The sequence below is a fragment of the Chiroxiphia lanceolata genome, chromosome 8 (genome assembly GCF_009829145.1).
Source record: "Chiroxiphia lanceolata isolate bChiLan1 chromosome 8, bChiLan1.pri, whole genome shotgun sequence".
Taxonomy (NCBI): domain Eukaryota; kingdom Metazoa; phylum Chordata; class Aves; order Passeriformes; family Pipridae; genus Chiroxiphia; species Chiroxiphia lanceolata.
Genome location: NC_045644.1, coordinates 17,508,111 through 17,528,661, shown reverse-complemented (window position 1 = coordinate 17,528,661; position 20,551 = coordinate 17,508,111). Strand labels below are relative to the sequence as shown.

The 20,551-nt window shown below is 40.8% G+C and overlaps 1 long non-coding RNA gene across 1 annotated transcript; it reads left to right on the top strand.

The window, feature by feature from the left end:
* The first annotated feature begins 27 nt into the window (after window positions 1-27).
* On the top strand, window positions 28-17,913 carry LOC116790167. The gene is made up of 4 exons (XR_004358279.1): window positions 28-76; window positions 2,047-2,200; window positions 13,173-13,366; window positions 17,616-17,913. It is a non-coding gene; the product is annotated as an uncharacterized LOC116790167 (long non-coding RNA).
* The last annotated feature ends 2,638 nt before the right edge of the window (window positions 17,914-20,551 follow it).

The following is a 20,551-nucleotide window of genomic DNA, read 5'->3' as shown; positions in this document are numbered from 1 at the left end:
GTTGATACAGCATTATAACTTCATCTTCTTTTTTTTTCTTAATTGACATTCAGATCACTGTAAGACACTGGAAAGGGTAAGTGGCTTATGTACAATGCTTGTAGCAATATCTTCCTGACAAATCGATTACCTCTAAAGTCTCGGAAACCCATTTTTTTCATTGCTATTTATTCTTGGATGATAAACTGTTTTAGGGGAAAGGCTTTTTCTCATCATGATGACAGTCTTCTATATTTGTTGGAAGGAATTCTCTGAGGGATTACTAAGCCAGAATGATGTCTCTGGTGCTAAAAGGGCCTATGATGTGATAAGTTACAATCAGTGTAAGATCTCAAAACAGCAAGATTTGCATTTTTCTGGAACTTTGTCCATCAACGGTCATAAGCCAAATAATGAATTATGTCCTTTTATGCAAAAAAAAAAAAACAAACAAAAAAAACTTAGTATTGGCAATATTTTTCTTTTAGATATGAGAGAATAGGGGCACAGAAGTTATTTGTTCATTTTTGGCAATAAGATGGGATACAGACAAATATACACAGATGATGTGTGTGTTTTGGGGAAAAAGAGCTATTGAATCCTTTGAGAAGGCTTTTCTTTTGCCATGAATCAGAGTAGCTTGAAGAATGACCACCAGCAGAAGGCAGTTTTGTAAGGGGAAGATGCACTAATTTTTGTATTCAAAGAGTGTGGATAAATGCCAAGAAGAGTCGGTTCCGTAATTGTGTAATGCTTGGAGCTCCTGTCTGATGAGGTGTAAGGTTGGCTGCAGGCATGTGGGTCACCTGGCTGAAATGAATACAGCTGCTCAGGTGCTCCAAGTACAACTTGTACATAAGTTCTTTACCAAATCAAGACATAACTATCCCACATGTTGTTTGTATCATTAGCATCATTAGCATGCTGCATTCCTGACACTGACCTTTCAAGGTGTCTCTCCTTTGAACTATCCCCCAGTAATCTGAGTACGTCCAAACTTGTCTTCTAGTGCCCATCATACCTATGCCCTCCCTTTCCCTGAAATGAAGCTGGACATCAGGTGGTTCCTTTACCACTCAGAATATATATGACATTAGAGGATGAGTCCCAGAACTAAAATAGAGTATGTGCTAGCAAGAGAACCTTTCAGGACATTTTTTTCCAAACCTAAGTACAGCAACAGTATCATTCCCCTCAAGTGGTATGTCCTGAATCACACTGCCAGACTTTTTTTTCACGCCAGTTTTTCAGCTCCGTGTGGCTTTTTCTAGTTTACAAAGGTGCTGCAACAGCTTACCCCACTCTGTTCAGTTCTGTGAATCTTATTTGGGAGATTGTCTTGAAATCCACAACCCTAAAAGATGGCTGCACAGAGTGCTTCTGGCTTAGCAGAAGCAGATCACAGCAGAGACCTGATGTGGAAAGAGAAATGCTTGCTTTAAGAACAAAAACTGTTTAAGGAGCTGTGAACTTCCTCTGGACTTGTATTTGAAGCTCACTTTTCCCTCTTTTTGCTTTCCTTTTTTTTTTTTTTTAACAACCTGATATATAAAACTGACTCAGCAAAGGCTTAACTGGAAGCTTTAAGCGGATAGGGCTTCCTCTGCAAATGGTACATAAATCCAGAGTGAGAGTAGCTTTACAGGAAACCTCAGTGCTCTGAGGGGAAACAGAAACCAAATTCTTGCATCATGAGTGCTACCAAGACCCCACAGCTTATTTATCTTTAAAGCATTCTGTCCATGATGACTAAAACAATAATACAGAATAGAGAAGAATATTCCTTGATTATCCCAAGTTTCCTTTTTAAAATGGTGGCACACAGAAACCCACTTAAACCAAAGGCTGGAATCTAAATTAACCTGATGGTAAATGCTTTTAAGCTAAATGTCATGTAAACCAAGGCAACACTATTGAAATAGCAGAAATGCACTGATTCATATCAGCTAAGACTCTTGGCTTATCACTATTGCTTAATATTGGAGGGGAAGTAGCATAATGAGCTTCTAACCTTGTCCTGGATTGTAACCACTTAATCACCTTTCACCAAGTGATTTCTCGTTACAGTGGTAATAGCAGATGGTCAGTGGGCGATGTGTGATGGGAATCTGAAAAACTTTTGCCACTCCACTGAAGGATAAGGGCAGAGCAATGATCAGCAAGGTGTAAGGCAACTGGATATTGACACAAAAATCCTCCACAGAGAAAGCACAAAAGGATGGTAGGCTCAGCATGACAGACGGAAAACCATGGCACACCCTGCTCCTTGCTATCAAAACAGAAACTCTCTGACTACTGTAAAGAATGTTTGTAATTCATTTTTTTAAGAGATTACTGGTAGAGTGAAAGCATCATGTGTGATACAGATGATATTGCCACCTCCTGCCAAGTGTATGACCATCCTGTTTTCAATGCCGTCACTGCTGTACTTGTCTACCTTACATTTTCCAGCACTCTGCCCTTGGCTCTGTCCATGCATCTGAAGATGCTGCCCTTTGGATGCCATTCTGCCTGGCTGTCTCTTGTCCTTTTCCTGCTGCTGAATAAGTAAAGGTATGAAAAAATCAGTTGTTGGGGAGAGGTTATGCACCTAAGAGGTTATTGATCCAGCAGATTATGTTCCACATGTTTGCAGCCAAAGATAAATTCATAACCAGGGCACACAGAAGAAATAGTGACCTATAGCTTACTCCTCCTGGATTAGTGATGTGTTGGTGTGTAATGGCTTGTTTATTTTGCAATGTGAGTGAGCATCCAGCATGCTTTATATATATCCACATACAACAGAGCAGTATAGAATAGTATATAGCGAGAACTGCATTTGTTTCCTCCTCTTTCTTTTTAGATGTTGGTTTTCCATAAAAGGCAGGAAACATTGTTATTCATCTTTGATACTTTTGATATAAAGCAGTTTGGGAATTAGTCAACTATAATATAAAAATTATTCTACTCATGTTCCAACTTTTTCAACATAGTGATATATATTTCTGCCTACTTTTTTTAAAGTGGTCAGGTCATGTCATTTGTTTAGAGACTTCTTATCAATGTGTATTTTTGTGTATGAAACTGCTAAAGAGAAGCACATTGTTTCCATATTGCAAAAAATACCCACAAAACTATTTCACTTAGGAATAGAAAGTTAGTCCTCAGTACAAAATTAGAATGTAAGAAATTATTAAATTAAAAAAATAGATTACAGTTCCATTTTTTTCAGATCAGTTGTTATTAAAGAAACAAAGGAGTCATAATCTAGGAGGTTGCTGGTCTGGCCAACACAGTCCTCTGGTGTCAAAACCCAAACCAGCAATGAGTCAATAGTTGCATCACTTAAGATATACCTTAAAAAAAACCCTCCTCAAATGACATCAGAGTTGGGGACTTCACATAATAGATAAAAATACAACCGTGATTTCTATTTAAAAACAAGGTATTTGAATTTATCTGAGGCTGTGAGCTTTATCATAATGACATTTTTACAACATGCAAATCTGGATAATTCATCTTAATGGATCTCAGCTAACAAGCAAGTGCAGCAAAACGCACCCGGAGGGTTGTTGTCTGTGGTCAAATGAGTTTATCTATAGGCTGCTTGCCTTCCTAGTCAGCAATATAGGTCAGGGTCCCACTGCTCCAGCACACCTGTGCTGATGCTGTTCTTGTAACCTCTGACTACATTTGTGTGTGGTCAACAATGTATACTATTCCTTCAGCTGCTGCAAAAAGGCTTTTCTGTATCAATGTGGACTTGTCTAAAAGATTTCTACCATTCATAAATACTCCAGAACAGCTCCAAGTCAGGCAGGAAGGGAAAAGTGCTTAGAAAAGTGCTTAAAGTAGAGAACAGTGAGAGCCTGCCTGCAAATCCTGGTCACTTGAGTCATGTTGAGTCATCCAACAGACATCTACACTGACTACCTGCTCTGCAGTAAAGTATGGGCAGTACTTTTGACTGGCAGCAAAGGAGAATTCAACTTCACCCCAGAGAAGCTGTGGCATGTTGTAACTTTATTTTTATTTAGAATTTCATATTGTCTAACTTAAAGCCTCCAGTTTTTGAATCTTGCTATAGCTTTGCCTGAAAGCTTTTAAGAATTCCCTCTCACCCCAGTAGTGCTCTGCTATAGTTTTTGGTGATACAAACCTCTCTCTGAAATGCTTCATAGCGTGCCCAGGAACAGATCTAGCTCCCAGCTGTCCTTCTCTCCACTTACACAGCAAAAGTAGCAGCTTGGGAGATGCAGGAGAGCTCTGCTGGGCAGCAGTGCAAGACTTCACAGGCTGTACCTGAGGGAGTGATGTTCACTTCCTGCTGCTTCTATTTTAGGAATTCCGCTCTGCAAAGGTAGCAGGTTTTGTGTGGGGCTGCTTAACAGCAGTGACCAAATAACCTCTAGCCACTGCTTTTCCCTGTAGCCTTACATTACAGCACATGTTGAAGTAGTTATCCAATAGGATTCCCAAATCGCTCTCCAGGCAGAATCAACCCAATTACATTCCTCACAAGGGGAGACCGTGGGAGGTCATCTAGTCCAAGTTTCTGCTCAAAACAAAGTGAAAATTTAATTCAGTAAGGGTGTTCCAGGCTTCATCCAGTCAGATCTTAAAAACCTCCAAGGAAAGAGATTTCATATCCCCCCTGGCCATCCTGATTCAATGCCTGAGTAACCTCATAGAGATTTCTTTTTCCTTATATGCATTTGAAACTTTCCCTCTTTCAATTTTGTGCTCATGGTCTCTTATTCTCTTCCCTCAAACCTCTGTAAAAACCCTGGCTCTGCTTTCTTTGTAACCTCACAGGCTGTTCTTGTTTTCCCTAAAACCTTGTCTTCTCCAGGCTGAACAAGTCCAGCTCACCCAGCCTTTTCTTACATAGTAAGTGCTCCAGCCCCCAACCAGCTTGGGACTGATTTTACATCATTGTTTGGACACGTGATGAACATACTAAACGATGTTGTACCAGGAACTGATCCTTGTGGGAATCTGCTGGAAATAGTTCCACTCGTTACTCTCACCACTTTGCAATCTGTCACTGAGCCAGCTTTTAGTTCTTCCAAAGTACATCCTTTTAATTCCATACAATGCATGCTTTTTAATCATACCAACATATGCCATGAAATGAAATGCTTTGGCAAGACCCAAGTAAACTGCATTAACATGAATGGTGCTCTCTACCAGACCTTTCATCCTGTGAAAAGAGACTTTTTTGAAAAGATCTGCTTTGCATCCAACCACATGGATTAGCATCCGTTGCATGTAATGTGTCTGGTTCTTTCTTGATAAAGCTTTGGTTAACTCTTCCCCCTGTTTTCTGGGAACCCAGTCAGGTCAGCCTCCCTGTTATTTACTCTTTCATCACTTTCAGCCAATCAAAATATCTTGGGAGCTAAGGAGTAACAAAAAGGAGCTTCTCTGCTTTATTGACACTGAAGCTGTCCTGTGAGATCTTTGGATCCAACCCAAGAGGATGCTCTGCCTTAGGGAGGTTCCTGCATCTTGTGAATAAAAGGGAGCTCAGGGAACCAAAGTGCGAAAGAATTGGGTGGATTTTGCTTTAAAATATAATGATATTTTCATAAAGAATTGATTTTGTAATCTCTTAGCAAACAGTAGTGTGTCATAACACTTATACATGCACTCAGGCAGAGCAGCCTCTCATTTATAGAAGTCATACCCACTATAATGTTAGAAATAGCTTGAGGAGATTTTAAAAATCACTATTACCTGGAAAAAGTAACCCTTTTATGTTTGGGGACTGGGGGGGAGTGTTTATTGTTTGGGGTTTTTTTTTGCTTTTAACATATTGCAATTAAAATGTAAATGTGTAAACCTGCTTCACATTAAATTGCTGAAAAGCTTTTTCTCCCCTTCCATGAGATGAGGTTTCATTGTCAGTGAGGTATTATTGGATTTATATCCAAGCTATTTTTAACAAGTATCTCCTTTGAATGAGATAATACCAGTGAGGGTGGAAAAGCATTGATGCAACTTTGAAATTGCATTACATCATATTATGTTGGTCATCCTCTTGAGGTTAGAGGGGAAGTATTTCTGTGACTGCAAACACAGATAGAAAAGTCAATTTGCCCTTTATTTGTCAATTTGTTATAGGTACATGGCATATACTAAAAATGCAATTTGAGTTTAATTTTAGAGAAGAGAGTAATTAAAAACCAACCAAGAAAAAAAAAAGAAAGCAGGCAAAAAAACCCAAATGTACCTTGTTCTCTAAAGTTTCATAATCAGAGGCAAATTTATGCCAGATGATGAACTTGGAGAAAAATCTTGTGCCCTTCTGTAACACAGAAGTTTTACAGGAGTCTGTTGCAACCCTTTGACATGGGATTTCTGTATTCTGTTTCATTTCAGGAGAAAGTGTAGGGAGCGTATGCAAAAGGAGGAAGGAGGAGTGAATTATCTAAGTTGGTTTCTCCGGGTCTGCAATCTGCAGACACTATTTTTAGTAAGTTGTTATTTCACAGGGAAAATACCAGAAATTTCCCTCGTAGCTATTTTGTCTCAGCCAAGGCATCTTCACACCACAGTCAGCTGGATAAGGAGACCGTGGGGTAGGCCATTTCCCCAAAAGTCTGTTATTATCCAAATTAGGGAGCTGGGAAGGTGACTAGGCTGTGACTAGGATCAGTCAGTTCTTCCTGAAGCTCTGCCCATATCTAATTCACGTACCCTGTAAGAAATTTTCTATGAGCTCTGCTTCTTTTTCATGTCTTTTTAGACCATCTGTGTGGCAAAGCCAGTGTAGAGACAGGCTGTTCTCACTATAACATGACAGAAAGACCGGGAAGATACTTCTTCCTCTCCCTGGTGTATCGAGGGTGAGGATACAGGACAGCGTTAATACAAATGAAACACTAAATTTCATGGTGAAGAAATGTAAAAACAAACACCTAGATTCCTTTTTCTAGATGGACATGAGATTTAACTGTCTGAACATTTTTTTCAGAAATGAGGAAGAGTCACATGAAAGTGATTTTTCCAAAGACAGAATTTCTAGACAACTGCAGCATTAACATGCTCAGATTTGAAGGCCTACCCTTTCTGTTTTGAATTTAGCATTAAGCACCTGCAAATACTTCTGCCATCTCAGAGTCACTGCAGAATGCATGTCAGGGTGCCTGATGCTGAAGGGGAACAGTCATAATACATCTTCCCATGCTAGCTGTAAATTAACAAAAAAAAAAGGCAATTTTTTCATTTTGTATAAGATCATGAAAGTATAATCACATTTGTAGTAACTTATGACTTTACGGCTTAATTTTCTGCTGATTTTTCAAAGAACTACTTTTTTTTACTGCGCTGCATAAGCAATAGTGCACATGTTCATTATGTTCTAGGGCAAGAAATGATTTTAGAAAATAGATGAAAGCAAATCCAATTTTGCTTTTATCTTTATTACGAGTTGGTAAATACTTAGCTATCAATCCAAGAAAAGCAGCAGCCTTGCTGTCTGGATTCTCTTTACCTTTTAGCTTAAACATGTCACCTAATCTTTCTGAAATTTACACCACCTGCACCCAAACCCCATGTCCTGTATCAGAACTTTTGATACGTACACGAAAATAATGAGTGCATGTTTATTTGGTGGCTGGCTCTATGAAGACATTGAAGAAGCTGTCTTTATCCCCAGGTGCCAGAAGTCATTCATAAATAAAACTAGGGGGAAAAAAGTAATACCTTGAATATGGGATTAAAATGTAATTTTATTTGCTTTTAGTTACAACTGTACATTTGAGAAGGGCACTTGTTAATCTCTTATCAAAGCATTCTGTTTTTCTTTGATCTTACTATAATTTATTGTCGTGAGTTGCCACAGGCATCTGTAATCCTGCTTAAAATCCCTCTATGCATTCCACTCTCTTCCAGGCTGGCCTTTTTCCATCCACTGTGGTGAACGTGTTCTCCCTTTTGTTTGTATGTGCATCTCCCACTTGTCTCCATTGGAGTTACTGGCACTAACATGCACATAAATAGTCCTTTGAAGTGTATGTTTTCTTTGTATTTTGTTTCACATGGTCATTAATTAATATGATTATTTACTACTCAGGAAGATCTCAGTTATCTATATGTTAACAGAGCCTTTAGAATGTGAGAAAAAAAGACAAACATTTTCTTGGTAGTTATTGTCTAAGAATAATAGCAGGGACATGTAGCAGCTTTCACAGAGTGATAGAGTTTCACTGACATCTTTATGACATTTTTATTTAAAGAAAGACTGAAATGGAAAGTTTCAAACCTGTAAAATGTTGCAAACTCTGTCACCTGTAAATGCCAAGGTAACTGGCCTTGGTAGTTTTGAAGCAATCCCATAGTTGTTTTCTGCTTGCAGTGGGGTGCTGCTCTTCCTTACACACAAAAGACTTTTATGAATTGTCCCAAAATCACTGACTTGGCACAGAAGTACTCCAGTGAAGTGTACACTTCTGAAAATGGTATCTAATACACTCAAAGACTACAGTACCCATTTCTTACTGAAAATAAAACCAAGCACAGTGGACTATAGCAATTACTTAGCCATCAGAAACCACAAGGGAATTTGACACCAGCTCAGAAACAGAATCAGGTAACTTGCAGGCTCTTGATCTGAGAGTTCCTCCATGTTCATTACAAAGTTACAGCCAGGCGGAGTCAGTCCATGTGGTGCCTATAGATTTTTTTAAAGTACAAGCCTACAAATACAAAACTGAACAGATTTTAAATTTTTGTAATTCCAGCATTTCATTCAAGCAAATAATTCAAAGGTTTCAGGATGAAATGGTAAAGTTTCCCTGTGCATTTCAGGATATTCTATCTATTTCTTTTTCCAGGTAGTATTCAGTTCATAACTTATGTGAGTTGAAGTCTATTGCCTAAAATCCATCATCTCCTGAGATGCCACAGATAAATATGAAACTTCCCAATATGTCCAAAACAGAGATGATGCTAACAGAAGAAACCCTTGAGCTACTCCATTGCATTGTAAGACCATCATCAGTTAAAAGCAGAAATCCAAAATCATAAATTAGTCTACATCACCTTTTGAAAACCCAGTAATAATGAAATAGGTGCTACCTTCAGCATCTTTGCAGAACATTGTGCCACAAGTTACTCTGGACTTGACACTGGTTGCCTCAGTTCACTTAAGATGAAAACTAATCATTACACCCTCTCTTTGACCAGCACATAGCAAATTTATCTCACTTTTGTCCTGCCATCTATGTGCTGTCAGCCAGTGAGATGGTTCATAAAGAACTGTCACGTGAAGCAGAGCATACATATGAAAGCATCCCTAGATGCAATCAAACATCACCCTGTTGAAGTGCACAACTTGTCTCTGTGTCAAGGCTTTTCACCTCTCTTTCAGGATATTTTTCTAAGTCAACTAAACACAAAAATGCAACCACAAGATTTCCCAGGAACAAGTTAGTAATACCAGTTCTGCTCACAGGAGAGAAAAGGAAACTTATCTGAAAAATTCACTAAGTGCTGTTTGTTCCAAACATAGCTTAGTCTCCACAATCATCTCTTCCCAGCTTGCAAGGATATTTATCTGTGAGATTTTTGCTAGGCTGAACTAGTGCAGTGGGCTCTGTGAGCATACTTCCTACCTCATTAAGATGGCTTGAGCATGAGGGATAAAAGGGAATAGCTGCTAATAGTATCTTTTAAAAAATGACAGGAGGTATTTATTATTTGTAATAGTTGTGAGTGAGAAAGAGGAGTGAAGTAACTGTTAGAAGCATCAGTCAGAAGTGGACAAATTCAGCTACTCCGAGGAGCTGGACATGGAGCTGCAACACACTTCTTGATCAGAGCAAGTGCAACACCGCCTCCACAGCCTCTGCAGCTGCAGGTTCATGGAGCCACTAAATCCAGGGAAGACATGTGGGGTCAGAAGCTTGCAGAGTTTTGGCTGACTAATAACTGCAGCAGCTGCTGACTCCCCCGTCTACTCTGTCTGCTCAGGGAACACAAGACCTTCACACTAGAAATTATTCCCAGCTGCAGCTGTTAGATATTCATGACAAATGTCTAATGGCTAAAACTGTGTGTTGTGGACAGTGTCACCTTTCATGTCATATGGGGACAATTGTGTATCCCACTGTGGCTGGGATACTGAGGTGTCATCCTAACATCATCTGGAGCTATACTCCTAGACCACAAACCGCTGTCACTGAGCAGTGAGTTCTGACTGCTGCTGATGCCTTCTTTGTATCAAGTTACTGTTTTCTACCACTATAGATATACCAGGACTGAGTAGCTGCCACTGTGTCTCACTGCAAGAGAGAAAGTGTAACTGTAGTAGCCCTGTCTATGAATTGCATTTAAATCAGATTCAGTTCCAGGTTACAGCAGGACAAGGGACATGCGCATCCTGTTCCATAGCACTTGGAAGTTTGTGCTTCCAAAGGCAGTGGGCCTTTTGTGCTGATGTCTGGTATCATCAGAAGAAAACACATGGAGGATTTATTCTGTTGATGAATGGAGGGAGCTGAGCTGCTACCAACCAACGTGAGGTTTCCACTGGATTACTCTGCATTTCCTTTCTTCGAGTAATCCTGAGTCAGTCTTCTGGCAAAAACATGCCTTTCTACCGATTTACACTGTAGAACTAACCTGAAATAATATTTCCATGAATCAATCAGTTTTCCAACTCACAGAATTCTGCAATCTTACGAAAATCTGCTTTTTGTTAACATACAATGAGATACCACAAACAGTCCAAGGAGCTGTAAAGCACACAGAGAAACTACTATACTGTGTAGGGGTGCAGTGCAGGCCAGTGACCAACAGTGCAATGCGTCCCACACATGGGAGCTGTTAGGGACACAAACTGCACCAGCTCTTTGTAGGCTCCAGTGCCTTTAGACACTCCAGTCCAGGCACAAGGGGGTGGCACAGTTGATCTGATCACATATCATGTCCAGACACATCCTGGATATGATGGACTTAGTGAAAATATTCGGAACAGTTCTATTGTGTGCACAACAACAACTTGGCTGTGTTCAACAGCCAAATAACCAGAAGTTTCCTCTTGAAGTAGGTTGCATATTGCCACCCCAAGTGTCAGTAGAATCGGTTCATCTGATAATAATGTGTGGTCATCTGTCTTTTTCCAGCTCTAAATCTAGATTTGATGGACAGAGATTTGAAATCAAGGCCAAAAGCGCAGCCAGAAGAGAAGGAAACATCACTTGCTTTCTTTGCTTTGTGAGAGAAAAAAACACTAGAGCCCAGTTCCTCTCCTCTGGAAGGACAGAACACATTGCATTAGACACTATCAACCTTTAACAGGTTCTGGGATTATTTTTAAAATTACAAAAACAAGCACATGAGTTCTTTCTTGTTTACAGGACAAATGTTGTCAGAAAATAAATCCAGCAACAAAGGGGAGTGGCAGGGAAAGATGGATAGCCTTTGGTTTCACTAACAGTCTACTCAGATGAAAATATCTCCCCTATATCTGACCCTCTGGGTGTGTTGCTGGTCAAGTGAAGCCAAGTTGCATAATGTTCAGCCAAGAGAGAACCAATTTTGGGCTGATGCACTGATGGTGAGATTTACTAGAGCATATTTATGTGTATAGACTCAGTTTAAGGAACCGCTGCAATATTTGCTATCAAGTAGGGAAATGGCCTCATCCTGAAATGTGCTGAGATCATTTGCCTGGTGCTGAGTCACTAAACTCCTGTGGGAGTTAATCAGAGCTGAGAGCTTTTGATATCTTAGGGTGTACTTCATACGGAGTGTGATGGAAAGGATACTGCTTCTCAAATGCTGACAAGCCCTCCTTTTTCCCTGCAGTTTAATTCTAGAATTTGGCACTGAAATGTGTATTTTGTGTCCCCTGTTGTCATCACACACGTAAATTAAGGTGCAATTGCTATGGAGAGATGAGAGGTAGAAGTCCTTTTTCAGTAATTTTTCCATAGCATAGTCCTTTTTTTAGTAACTTTTCCTCATACAAAGCAGAAAAATAGTGTCTGCCCCAGGGGAAAACTAAAAGTTAGCAGAACTTGAGTCAGTAATGCCTCTTCCCCTTTCTCTGCTGTGCATCCTTTCTCTTGACATGTACTAATTTAATCTTTCACTTTATAATGAAGAAACCCCTGAAAACATAAGCTTTCTTAACATTTGCAAGAATGTTGTCTCTGGTGTGACTTGGGTTTTAGTTCTGTTGTTGAAGAAAATTATCCTAGAAAACTATTGAATTCAGTCTATCATTTGATTGATCTGTATTTCTACATTCACTTACACCTGTTACAGAAGAGTATCAAATATCTTAAGAAGCATTTCAGCTCAAACTCAACCCCTGAACTGGATGCCAAGACACAATCAGTTTACATGAAATGAGGCACCTGAAAAGGAAAAAAAATGGCCCTAATGATTAGCAAATTTAAGAACTTGTTCAGAATTTAAATTTATAGGTTTTGGCTGTGATGTACATGAAAAGAATCCTTCCTAGTCCCTCTGACGGTGGCGTTGTATCTGTACTTATGAGTGTCATAAACAGATTGTACCAAATCCATTCACAATCACATTTCTTAAATTTACACTCACGCTATGATTCATTGTGAATGCCATTATACTAAAAATAACAGGAATGGCAATTAATTATGTTAAGTGCACATGTGTACATTGCTCTTTGCCATATCTCTACTATTCTTTCAGTGTTTCTTTTACACCCTTCCTAACAAGACAGTGAATCTGTAATCCATAACTTCTAATCTCTAATACTATATTCTAACATACTAAGCTGTTCCTGAAATAAACCCCTCTAGTTTCTTATGTCATTTGTATTCTCCAACTCCCACCCACATATTAGGAAGCTTTTGAGGCATAGTTTGTTATTCATACCACAACACAAAGGACAGCTATCCATGGGGCTGCAGAATTCTGTGGCACTAATTTACATAAGGTAGGAATTTATAAATCACAAGATACTTCTCTATGATAGTATGATTTAATGTAATTTATTCACATTCATACCATATCTTCTTAAAGCAATTAGAAACACTTTTATTTGCTTATCATTGCATTTTCAATAGATGGTATAATAGTTTACTAGAATACTAGGAGGTATTTATCGAGTAAGTTATTTTTAACCACAAAAATGCCCATTATAGCTCATGAATAATTAAACCCAACAATATTCATAAAGAATCGTTAACTAATTCTTCTTTTGTTTTAAATCCTAGCCACCCCCACACTCTACTAGCAAGCTATGCTGAACTAGCAGGTGTTTCTCCTAACGACCACAGAGCAGCTGACCCCCTCCAGGTAGCTCATAAGAGAGGAAAGGAGAGCAGACCAGACCACCTCCACATGGGAAAGCAAGCAGGAGTGCAGCAGCTTTAGGTGATAACAGACTCCCTTCTAGCCCTGAATTGAAGTAAGTGCTGCCTATGTTTTGGGCTACAGTTGAGGGAGATCTGCTTGCTTTCTTTACAGTAATATGCTGTAGCTTGTTTACTGTGTTTGTGTTTAATTGTCATATGTAATGGTGCCTCAAAGGAGTTGTGTTTTGAAATTGCTGTCTTTGTGATCTGAGATATTTTGTAGAAGTTCAGACTTCTGTTTGTGTGTTTGGAATCTGTTCTTTAATTAGCTGCCTTTCTGCAGGGTGACTGACCAAAACAGAAGGAAAAAGTGGTGTAAAAACTTCACAAACTTCTGTGACTCTGTAACTCTAAGTTTCTTGCCTTGCTTCTAAGAGTTCCCTAATGTCTATGGCAGATGATAATTCAGAGGAGAGGATTGGTAGAACACTTGTTTCTTGTAGAGCAGTAAGGAAGGAAATAAGATGTGACTAGAAACCTTCAGTTGCATGATGGACCGCTTGTCAATCTTCTGCAGGAGCAGTTTTTTCAGTGGGATGAAGGAGAAAAAAAAATAGGCCATGTTTGCTTTTTTGATGAATCTGCGTTTCTCTGCTACAGCCTTCTATTTCTTTGTTTGAAGAAAAAAAAAATCTTGAATGTTCAGATGGTCACTCTAACACTTGCAAAAAATAGAAAAGCCCTATTCTCCCTTAAAAACCTACTATAAATCTGAGTTCACTACATCCCTTGTTCCCTCTTTGATCCCAGTTCCCACCCACAGGCTGCAGAAGGGATGAACTAAGAAACTACCCAGGCATGGGGACTACCTTGAGACATACTACTTATATATATTTATGAAAATTACTGCCAAGTATTCCAGGGGAGATGGAAAGAAATGGGTGTGGGATGTTTGTGTTGAAATGTTCACAGAGCCTCCCATACGCAGAGAAGTACCTGTGTTTGGCTGGAGTGGGGCACAGAGGAGCTCAGCACCTGCCACACATGGCCTCTGCTCCAATGGGTTCATCTCAACTCACAGTAAAGGGTTGCTGAGTCCTGAAGGCAGCAGGTTCCTGTGTTTCTGGTGCATTGTGAAAGGGCAGTGGTTGTTATTAAAAAGTGCCTGCTGACATCAAGCTGTGTTTTGACTGAGAGTACTCCAATATTCACCTTAATGCTTATTCATAGGTATTAAGCAGTGTGAAAACCATGTTTAGTTGAGTTGCCAAACAGCATATGCAAAGAAGCTTGATTTTTGTAGGTTTTCCCCTTTGGTCTTTCTGCTTCACCAGAGTTAGAGGGATCTCCATCAGCTTTTAAGCCTCTGCCTCTCTCTAGCCACCAGCAGATCCTTGTCAAAAACCTGATTTTATCATTCACTTTTCTGAGTAATTTCAGGCCTATAGATGTGAAAGGGAATTGCTTGCCTTGTATCCATGATGATGCCTCATGACTTACTTTCCCCCTGAAATGTTTGAAAACACCATGAATGATGTTTTATACCTCTTGTGCCTGAATCCTGTCACTTCTGTAACACCCAGAGCAGGTGAGCTGGATGACTAAATTGTGTTTGGTTGCAGGTAACAGCCAGAGCCTTCCTATGACTCTCTAGCATTGCTGACACCCTGCTAACTCTTTCCACAGCTCCTTGTTGCAGGCACTCTCAGTGCAGACATTAATTGTTCCTTCCCCTGTTCCCCAGCAGCAGTGAGGCTGCAGAGGAATAATGCACAACAAATAGTTTGACTCATGCACACCTTTAGCCTCTCTACTCAGCAATGAGACCTGCATTTGCACATCAGCTTACGGAGGAATGATTTCCATAGCAACAGCAAGAATATGTGGGATAGTATGAATACTGCCTTGGAGAGCATATAAAGCACCTTCTTAAGAAATAACTGACTGCATGGGTTCTGAAAAAAAAACACTTGCAGTTGGCTATGTGAAGGCAGTGTTGTGTAATTTTTTTTTTTTTGTTTTGGTGAAAAAGAATTCATGTTTTGTTGTAGACAACATCACTTTCTTAAAAAGACATTCCTGTGTACAGAGAATGGAGGACTTCTGCTTTGTGTAAACTGTTAGTGGATGCAGAGACTATGGAAGGATCCATGGTGATTCTTCAGCAGCACAGTGAATTAATAGTTTTAGTGAAGATCTAAAGGGAGGTTACCTGAAGCAAGCATCAAGGGAAAGGGAAGAATGACAGCTCAGTTGATTGAGGGGGCAGGGAAGCAGGATCAGGTGATAGTCCCTTTAAATAACAGGTTTTATGGTCACTAGTGAGGGGCAGGCTTTCTGTTATCAGAAGACAGGGAGGTGATGCTCTAGTACTTGGGGATGCAGATCCACAAGACAGGAAATATGCATGAAGGAATGACAACTATTTAATTCTTGATGACATGCACATGTCTGTCTTCCTCTTGCTGCTGTTGTCTTATTGATTCTCTTCCTATTTGTTTTTGAGGGGTTTTTGTTGCCCAGCTCCATGTAGCCACAAACCAGACAAGTATCTGGACACCCCCACAAAGCTTCTCTGGGGAACATGGTCAGACAAGTGTGTTGATTTCTATAGGTTCAGATGCATTATTGCTTCAGTAGGGTTGTCCCTTTCCTTCCCGGTCCTTTTGTGAGCTTCAGGGAAATGTGTCCTTGGGCACACACCTGCATCAAGCTCTGCAGTGCCAGCAATGATTGCTTGGATACAAACAGCTCTGTCTTTCTGAATGGTATAAATTCCTTCAACTCATTATGGGTGGAATGAACAAAAGTAACAATGATGATTTCATCACTTCCTTAGTAATGTGGTATCTAACCAACAATGCATGCTGTACTGCAGCACAAGTATCTTAAAAATAAACAGTTTTGGAAGGGGAAAATTTCTTCATGTTTCAGATATTACTAAGTTTAACAGCTAAAACCATTGGAAGTCTTGAATCCCCTGCTTAAGTTGGATGTTGCAGAAAAGCTCCGTGTGCCATAGAATTCCTGCCCCTTCCATACATTAAGAGATCTGGATGAGTTTTCACAGCCTATCTTTCTCAATCTTTTTCTCCACCTTTTGATAAATGATTACTATTCCTGAACAGATTTACTTATTGACTTACACAACCAGATAATATTTTTTTCTTCTTTCCTAGCCTGAAGGCTTCTGTGCACTCTGTTTCTAGCGTTCTGTAACTGTGCATGCAAAGTCAGCAGCAATAGTGAGAGACTTGGCAACACACTCAGTGAGGGGGATAGAAGATATGCCTGGTTTTGTCTGCTCGGTACTTTAATAGTGAGAAGGCCAGTGTGGGGACAGTGACAACTGGCTGTGGCCCTGTATGGACTCTGTGTGCCTGTAAAGCACCAGCTGGAGGACTAGCTGGGCCCTTGTATTTGCAAATTCCCTTTAGAAATACGTGTGCTCTAACTCTGGCACTTGTCCTGAGAAGGGATCGTAAACCTATGTCTCCATATGTGAGCAAAGAGCAGGGCTGTGGGATTTCTTCAGGCAGTGGTGCTGGGAATGGCAAGCCAATGGCAAGCCCTGCCTGCAGAGATCAATAATGGTGGGTTATCCCACAGTGTCTGCTGCTGTGGGGTTTAGATCTCGGGAACAAAGCAAGCTATTTCTTTTAATGAGTATCGTGTACTTCCAGCTTATGCTTTAATAGGATTAAACAGTCTCAGCACGGCCTTGGCAGGATATCACATACCCTAGGGCAGGAGAGTCTAGACTCCCTGTCTGCCCCAGGCATCCTCATCCACTTCATCCTGGCATGCCAGGAGCATGGCTCTATGGGCACCCTGGCAGGTATGGTGTGGCTGAATCCAGCCCTAACATACACTGCCTTAATCTGAGATCAGGTTATTGCCTGTATAGAAACAGGTTATTACTTGCTAACTTGAGTTTTAAAAAGGCAAAGGATGAGCTGGAATACTGCATTCACTGATGGAAACATTATACTAAGGGATACATCTCTCTCTGAAGAGTATTGGGCAGGAACCATAAATAGTTCAATGCCACCTCCCTCTTTCCCTCCTCCCTCTTTTTTCCTCTTTTGTCTTCTGCACATGACTTGGTCCTATATAGACATGTAATGTCTAACACGGTGTGACCATCTGAGAGTGTCCTTGTTCATAGGGTCGCTTATTCCAGCGACCTTTGTGTTGCAAAGGAGGTTGAGAGTCTGAACTAGCGTGGAATAACAGCCACATGCTGCTTACACTTCGTGTAAGCAACGAGTTTCACTCTGGGAGCAGGGGATCTTGTAAAGTGAGACATGAGTGCCTTCTCCTCACTCTTTCTTCTCTGCATTTACTTTGTTTTCCTGCCAGCTATATCTGCCCTGCTCACATGCCAGCTCTCCCTGAAATATGGGAGTTATAGACCCACATTTCAATGCCTGCCTAGCAGACATCATGGAGGATATGTGCACTTTAAGGATGGAGATCTCCTTGCTGATATCTCTGAAGGCAGATCTGTGGAAGCAACTTCCAAGTAAAATGAAAGACTGTAGAAGACCAACACTGGAAGCTTTTTTGTTTTATCCCGTGTATCTGTTTTCTTCATGACAATGCAATGTGTCTGTGTCAAGTCTATAAAATAAGATACCTCTTTTCCAGAAATGAATAAATCAGATGGTATTGCCATATATGCTGAATGGAGAACAAAATGGCAAGAGCAGCTTGTAATAAAATTCCTTTTATTGAAGCAGTAAGGGCCCCCATGACCTTCCACCTAGCCTTTAAGAAAGTGACTCAGCTTGGCAGCACTAAAGGAGTAGATAGCTTTAAAGTTGTTTTGTTAGAGGAAAAACACATTAAATACAGCCTTGGATTGATCAGGTATTGGCTCCTGAAATAAGTGTGACAAAGAGGATCTGCCTTTACTTCTCTAAGTCTCATACTAAGCATGTACCTTGAAAAGAAAGCATCCTCTGCTTCTAACACTGCCCCTCTCTGCCATCTTTCTGGGGAGGCACTTGTAGAGTGGAGCTGAACAAGGAAATTCAGTGTCTTGCCAGAGGCTGCAGAGTGAGGCTGTGGCAGAAATGGGAGGATGAGGCTCTCTGTTACCTTAACTGAGTTCTCACCTCTCGCAGTTGTTTGTAAGTCAAAATCAGTGCTTTGAAGTCTTGCAGTTGAAAGCTCTGCAGCTGAGTGGAGTATTGAACTCTTTCTTACATAAATGGCATCAGGAAATAGAGACCCCCTCACCCCATTTTCATTTAGCTGCTTCTCTATCATCTTCTCCAAACATAGGAGCTTCCATGAGAATGATCTGGTAATCCGCTTGCCTGGAACATGCAGCTGAAAAGCCATTTACAAGTCACTGGAGTAGATAGAGCAAGATAATCAAGGGATTGCACTGAAAGCACTTATGAGATAGGCAAGCAAATCCAGTGCTTCCGTGATGGTGAGAGTGAACCTCCTGTGGAGAAGGTCCAAGTGGAAGAATGGTGGGGGAGAAATGAATGTGACAAGCTGCGGAAATCACAGTGTAAGTGGTCAGAGATCCTTGTGGATAATGAGAGAGAAGAAAACTGCAGAAGTGTGCTTCTCCTGTGGAGAATGACAACATATGCTGTTGGGGGGTTGTTTTCTTGTGCAGGCTGGCAGGAGTTCATGCCAGCTGATGCATTCTCATCTGAGGATTTGACAGACCAGCGTGGCCCTCTGAAATGAGTCATCTTTCTGCTTGACTTCAGGCCTTTGGAGTCTGACTTCCTGAGGACAAACCACTGGCCTACACAGAAACTTGCATCATGTGTGGCCTCTTTGACAGCTTCCTTGATAGGAGCTGCATATCTGGGATCCTTGTGGGACTTCATCAAAGCATGACCCACATCCTGGACTTCCAGGTGAAGAGAGTTCAGAGAAACTCTTGTGTTCCACATGAAATGTAATAGCCAGGACCAGAGGAAGAGAGAAAAGGGGATCTGTTTTGCTTTTACTTCTTAAATAAACTTACCTAGCACCTCTAGGGAAGGGGATATTTATTGGTGCAACTGGTTGTACATCTCGGAGGTTTGTAGAAAGTATATTGGTGATCTCACTTCTGAAAAGAGGCAGCTGAGGGATTATGGACTGATTCTTACTGGTCTGCATCTCATGTAGGTACTCACTTATTGATTATGCCTACCAAGTATCCTCATTTCATGGCAACAGGGTGGTGATATTCCTCCTCTTGTTTCCCTACTAGAAATTGAGTTTTTACTTTCTAAACAGTCTCTGAATCTATTCTCAGTTTTGACCACTGAAGACATAAGCCTCTGCTTTCATCCTTGACAGGGTCTACACAGCTCTGGATTTAAGCCAGGAAATTCTGCATGTCCATACTCAAAACCATACAATATTGCTTGGTACTTTAATTGTCTGCTGCTGTATGTTGTGCCTGCACACCTCTGGAGTTCAGATTCAATCATCTGCAGAAGATGACTTAAAGGGCATCTTAGACAAGCAGGTGCCCTCTGGTGCTTCTGTATGAAGTAGAAAGACATCACAGATGGTTTTGGGAGGGAGGAACCAGATCAGTTTAACTTGAAAACTCTTTAGTGAGTGAAAACTTCATCTCAATGCAAGGAAAATATGCTGAAAGCTGAGGAGTTTAGAAGGCAAATGGATTTTAGCAGTCATGCTGAAAACACTTCTGTCTCAGTGTTGGGGAGTGGGCAAGGTCTGCTGGTGTTAACTTCCCAAGGCAGGAAAACTGAAGTACTACCCCTGCTGGGCTCTGCAGAGATTTTGGGGAGAGAAGAGCAAGAGCAGGAGGGCCCTGCGTACCAACCAGCAGTGAAAGAGGGAGAGGAACTTCTGTTTAACAGTGTGCTGGAGCAAATGGCTCAGGTTTTCCCAGAGCAGCACTAAACCGTTACCAGTGCTTGGTTAACAGCATCTGGTGATGAGGAGTTATTCAGCCTTGCAATCTGGTACCACAATGGGTGTCTTGTGAACAAAATATCTCACTGCACTGCATAGCAAGAGAGACCTCTCCAACACCAGCTCTTGGAGGGCGGGCTGGTTGTTATGCCACACTCACACTTTACGTGATGATGCTTCTGTAAGCTTCTGCAAGCTTCTGCAGATCCTCGTTTTTAACAAGCAGAGCTCCTAGTAGCTAACTCCTGTGAGTGTTTTGGAGTTTGAATGGGGGTCATGTCTTGTGCTGGGAGCAGATGCAGATTACCCTTATTTTGTTCTCAAAGGGTGTATTTGTTTCATGTGACAGTGCACAGTCATGTCCTCCATGCACACTTGGCAATTGCTGACTA